Source organism: Schistocerca nitens, chromosome 9, assembly GCF_023898315.1.
Source record: "Schistocerca nitens isolate TAMUIC-IGC-003100 chromosome 9, iqSchNite1.1, whole genome shotgun sequence".
Lineage (NCBI taxonomy): Eukaryota > Metazoa > Arthropoda > Insecta > Orthoptera > Acrididae > Schistocerca > Schistocerca nitens.
In genome coordinates, this window is record NC_064622.1 from 404,647,606 (window position 1) to 404,653,789 (window position 6,184).

At 44.3% G+C, this 6,184-nt stretch overlaps 1 pseudogene; it reads left to right on the plus strand.

Annotated features, from left to right (window-relative positions):
* Positions 1 to 4,854: 4,854 nt before the first annotated feature.
* On the plus strand, positions 4,855 to 4,972 carry LOC126204548 (5S ribosomal RNA; annotated as a pseudogene).
* The last annotated feature ends 1,212 nt before the right edge of the window (positions 4,973 to 6,184 follow it).

Genomic DNA, 6,184 nt, shown 5'->3' on the forward strand with positions numbered 1-6,184 from the left:
TACCAATCACGATATCAACTGAAATCTTCATGTCACGAGTCAGCACTGTGTTTCTGTGGGGAGGACAACACTAGTCCTCAAGACTGCATGGCTGTCCACTACTTAAATGTGCAAAACTGGCGTAGACTTCTCTTCTGATGAATTATTAAGACTGTCTTTAGGGTCTGTGAGGAGAAGTTTTACTTTATTGACCAACAACATATTACTTAAATGGTTCAAATGGCTCTGAGCACTATGGGACTTAAAATCTGAGGTCATCAGTCACCTAGACTTAGAACTACTTAAAACTAACTAGACAAAGGACATCACACACATCCAGGCTCGAGGCAGGATTCGAAACTGCGACCGTAGCGGTCACGCGGTTCCGGGCTGAAGCGCCTAGAACCGGTCAGCCACATCGGCCGGCCGCATATTACTTAACCTTTGTGTGCACCTGATCTATTTGATATTGTGAATATAAAAAAAATTTAACAACTTAGTCTTGGCCAATGCCCAAAACGCTTTGTAAAAATGTTGAGGGGAGCAGGGTAGTATCTAAGTAGCCTGTTTGTATGTTTGGATGTTGGCAGTATTAATACCGCTGACAGCGCTCTGCACCCTCGGAAAGAGATTCTTTGGTTGACCAGACTAGCAGTTAGCGAGTGGATTGAAAAGTATTTTGACATGATTTTCTTATTGGAGGCTCGGTGTTGGTAGGACATGCACTGTAAAATGAGGATGGATGTAGCTGGTAATGTTTGGGTAGTGCAATTATTGAAAACTATATAATTTTTGGAACTGGATGCCACATGAATAAGCTAAAATCTTCTAAATACATTGTTTGCTCTTCAACAAAATCTTTCTTTTGCTAACCATATGCCTCCTACGAGTTAGAGTCTACAGCAGTTAGAATCTTATTATTTAGTTGGCTGTCGTTGCTGCTTGTTGTAATTGCTGTAGCTCGTGTTATGAAGACTTTCTGCGAGGTAAGTGACTTATGAAAAAGTACGGATTATTGTTAGGATTTCTTGTAATTAAGGGCCATTCTTCTTATTAATTCACACACATTTGAACGTTTTCCTTTAATGAATTTAGACCGTATTAGTGTGTTTTGCAAGCAGAAGAACAATCTCTGTTGTACTTCAACATCGAAATAAACTTCAATGGCGACACTTTAAACAAGCGCCGAAAAACTTAACCAGGGCCAAATATTTTCATTGTGGCTGGTGTGGGTAGCTTACAGCTAGGTTCTCAATGCGCAAGAGCAGACTGTCAACTGCAGCCCTTCAGTGGTCATATTTAAAAACAGCTCTTACTTTAAAGACACTTCTCGTAACAGAGACGAATGCTCGAGGTGAAAAGGTGTGGCATTAGGAAGAAGAAATTGTTGTTGGGATGCAGTCGGACTAGAACAAAAATTAGAAAATAGTGACGATGAGGGAGATAATGAATGTGGGATGAACTTGGTAGACAGACTGCAGCTGCATACGTTTAAAACGAACGTGTCTCACATGGAAGAGAAACAATTCGGTAAACGAAATATTCGTATGTAGGCTTATCCATCCATGTAATTTAGAAATATTTCTTACAAATTTTCTCAGTTAACATTAACTAAACTCAAGTTGTGAAAACGACACCAATGTCACCCAGTGAACAGCCGCCATTACTCTAGAGAGCAGCAGATGCCTGAGAGTGCCGAAAGCATATTCTGCCTCGCGGTTTTTGTGGGGCTCTAACGGTAAAGCATTTCATTAAAACCGAAAGCTTGAAAGAACGATTCCCGGTGGGAGTCACTGTTTTTTCACACTCTCTTCAAGGTAGCATTCACGTCTCAATGATATGGAAATTTGCCAGAAACGAAACGTGACTCGGATTCCACGTTAAACTGTAGCTTCCCTTTTCCCGGCTGGATAACTTGTTACGGGCACGCAAGTAGCCTGAGTTCTATCTAGTTGATTGCAGTCGTTTCAGACAAACTTCACAGAGAAAGAAAAGCGACCCCGCCGGCCGGAGTGGCCGTGTGGTTCTAGCCGCTACAGTCTGGAACCGAGCGACCGCTACGGTCGCAGGTTCGAATCCTGCCTCGGGCATGAATGTGTGTGATGTCCTTAGGTTGGTTAGGTTTAATTAGTTCTAAGTTCTAGGCGACTGATGATCTCAGAAGTTAAGTCGCATAGTGCTCAGAGCCATTTGAATCAAAAGCGACCCCAAAATATGTGGTCCTACATCCTCTATGCATACAGTAAAACACATCATTTATGTGAAGAAAATTTTACAGCAGCGCAGCGTAAGACTGAACTTTTAGCTTTCTGTTATCCTTGAATCAAACAGACACAAAGACGATTCTCTGTATCGTAGGGAAAAAGACATTACCTGTTTATAACCATACAAATTATGCAGAAGACTGGAAAACGAATTTCCACTAGCGAGAAGGAGATATAGGTCTTTTAAAGATCGTAATGTCATGGGCGCGATCTTATTGAATGGGATTTGGAAATTGCTTTCGGATGAATACACAAGATTCAGAAATACTTTTATAAATGTTTGAGAGACGTATTTAGAAACGTGGCGACGACCATCTCTGAGTGCCAATTTCTGCTTCCTTCGCATTAGCAATCGTAATTCGTTCTCTTAACACACTGCAAATTTTTCGAGCAACGGGCAGTGAGTTACTCAACTTTGAAATATTCTAATAAATATATATGATATGAGATTTACAATATGAAAAAAATATTTTTAATCAATGGTTTCTCTGCAGTCATTTCAGAATAATTGCATAGCGAAAAAACACGCGTATGCAAAATATGTGGTTCTTTATTCGCTCTTTCAGTAACGCAACGAGTAACTCAGGTTTCAGCTTTATGCCTTCCCTGAATGAAACCTAAATGTGGGCACCATTCTTTGCGATAAAAGCGTCCACTACAAAGAATTGGGACAGGTTTCGAGAGGGTGCGTTTCTGGATGAGGTATCGAATATATTGATTCCCCCTACTTATACCTCCCGTGGAGATCACGAATGTAAAATTAGAGAGATTCTAGGGTGGACGGGGGCTTTCCGGCAGTCGGTCTTCCCGCGAATCATACGGGACTGGAACAGGAAAGGGAGGTAATGACAGTGGCACTTAAAGTGCCCTCCGCCACACACCTTTGGGTGGCTTGCGGAGTATAAATGTAGATGTAGATGTAGATGTAGATGTAGAACTAGTCGTAATGAATACTAAGCTTCACAACAGGTGTCTCGCGCCCATGTACTAAACATTAAATCATGCCTGGTTTTCCTTATTTTCTCTTTTACTCGTGCCATTTCAGCCAGCCTTCGTATTAAATCACTCACACACACACACACACACACACACACACACACACACACACACACACACACACAGAAACATGCTCTTACAGCCACGATTCGCTTACAGTATTTACATTGGTTGTAAACATATCACTTACATCACATGTGCTGCCAACATTGCCATGAGATGTCACTCCAAACGGCAGTTCAGTATGAAACACATGAAATGTAGTCGCAGTTGGGAATACGAAAAAGCATCAGCTGTATGATGACATGGTGACAATGAAAATTTGTGCCGGACTGGGACACGAACCCGAATTTTTCGATGCAGACGAGCGGTCGGCTTAACAGCTTTGGTTATCAGTGCACGAGCTACAGCTAGAGCCAGACTTCCGTATGTCGTTGTTCCTACGTCACAACCTGTACTTGTGCGCACATTATGTAATTCCGCTACAGATGAGAACATTTTAACTGAAAGTCGCTGCCTGGTGTCGCCGGATAAGTACGGTATTTCAGTGCCTATTTTGAACTACGCAATGTTCCTTTGGACATGCATTCATGCATGGAATATCGCAATATGGTACACATAACGTTCATGCTTTGAGATAACTTTCCTGACGTGCGGTGCTTGCATCGGATAAGTTATAAGACACTGATGATATGCAGTTCCTTAACATTGCTCTCTGAATTTTATTCGTAGCTCTACGCGGTGGCCCGCAAACAAAACGCGCTACGACAGTCAAGTCGTCCGGTTGTACATATTTAATGCTACCCGGGAAAAAGAGGGCCGGGTCAATAGTGAGTGATAACTTCAGTGCCATCACATTGAAGCAACCATTGTCAACAGCCATATCTGTTACATTAATAGCCCTTAGCTTATTTCCAGCCTGGGTCATGCATGCAGAGAACTTCTTACGGGAGCCACGGAGAATACCGGCGCCTGTCTAAACAAGATGGAGCCACGCTACGAAATCTACAGAGGGCGGTGAAGAAGGATTTACGGCGGTGGTTCATACCCAGGAATTTGGGTCACCGGCTGCTCTCTCATTGCCAGGCGGCCGCTGGACTCACCAACAGGCTCGCGTGTTGCTGCACTGGATTTTCATCTTGAGTGATATAGGGGGTCCGTGAAGGCTTCCATCATCCCAGGACTTTTTACAGTAAGCAGAAGCAACCACCTTGTGCCGTCTGCGTTTTTTCTCTGAATTCACCTTGTGAGGGACTCACTTATAGGAAAACACAATCTAAGACTCAGTCTGTTTTCCTTCGAGTTGGAGGCTAATTTAAAAATGGCACTCACTGGGCATTTCGCGAGCTACTAGACAAGATACGCTGATGAGCCAAAACATTGTTACCGCTATCCAGACTGAGCGCTCAAACTAAGAGTCTCAACTTCCGAACCCTCATCATGATACACAGACTTCCCGTTGAATGTTCCCTAGTATCCTCAGATAATTCCCCCTGTCGATGGATTAGTAACGGCGCACGTATTTTAGTGTCAAAGAGAACAAAAGTCCTAAGGTACAGTAATTATGAATTCCACTGACCTGCATAAATGTTACTAGCTGCTCCATTTACTACAGGGCAGCAGTCTTGCCGCAGTGGATACACCGGTTCCTGTCAGATCGCCGAAGTTAAGCGCTGTCGGGCGTGGCCGGCACTTGGATGGGTGACCATCCGGGCTGCCATGTGCTGTTGCCATTTTTCGAGGTGCACTCAGCCTCGTGATGCCAATTGAGGAGCTATTCGACCGAATAGTAGCGGCTCCGGTCAAAGCAAACCATCGTAACGACCGGGAGAGAGGTGTGCTGACCACACGCCCCTCCTATCCGCATCCTCATCTGAGGATGACATGGCGGTCGGATGGTCCTGATGGGCCACTTGTGGCCTGATGACGGAATGCCATTTACTACGTTTGTTCAGAATGGTGTCCCCCAGCGTCAATACAGGCATGGCATCGTAGCAAGAAGCTCTGTAGTACCCATTCCAATATTCGCGGAGTCGTTTCATCAGTGTCGCAGGCAGCGAGAATTCTTGCCTCTTCCTTCTCGGCAGGCGTTTCGTACACAAGACTCGGGTCAAGTCGGTGGAGATCAGGTGCACGCGATGGACACGAAAGAGAGGCTCCTCTGCCTACCCACGATTCAAGGAATGTCTGATCCAGGTGTTCACGAACCCTCAGTCCAGATTTAAATGGAGCACCATCATGTAGGAACCATGTTCGTTGACGAATAACGAATGGAATATGTTCCAGGCTACTGCTGTATACTACAGTACAGACATTGATTATGTCAGTACACAGTGCGTCATCTGCATTCGGTAAGCTGTGTTATTATCTTAACCTCTACACCTAAGTGATTCCCTACCCTATAATCTTAGCAAACAACATTCCATATTCAGAGCTATTAGAACGATCTGACTTACAACTTCCGATTCGATCGTTTCCGGACAAGGGTCCCCTTCCTGAAATTGACAAATTTACCCTTCTCCATCACCCCTGTAAGTTTTGTAATATCATCCTGAATAAGCACACCAGAGACGAGCAGAGACTCACTGTAGCTGCGATTTGGGCAGCTAAAGGGAAATCGACTGCCATAACCGACTTTGACCAGGGCAGATTGTTACAGCCCAGCACCTGTGAATGAGCGTCTTTGAAACGGCCAAGCTGGTCGGCTGCTCGGGTACTATCGTAAGCATCTACGGGAAGTGGTTGAAAGACGGTGAAACCACCATTGGACAACAAAATGTTTGACGTCCACGCCTCAAACAGAACATGGACGTTAGAAACATGTCAGCTTCATTAAGCAGGATGGATGGCGATCTCTGGCAAATCTGACGACGGATTTCTGTACGAATCGGGATTGAAGTGTGGTACAATAGAAACATCTCGCCATGTCGGACGAATTTCGTTCC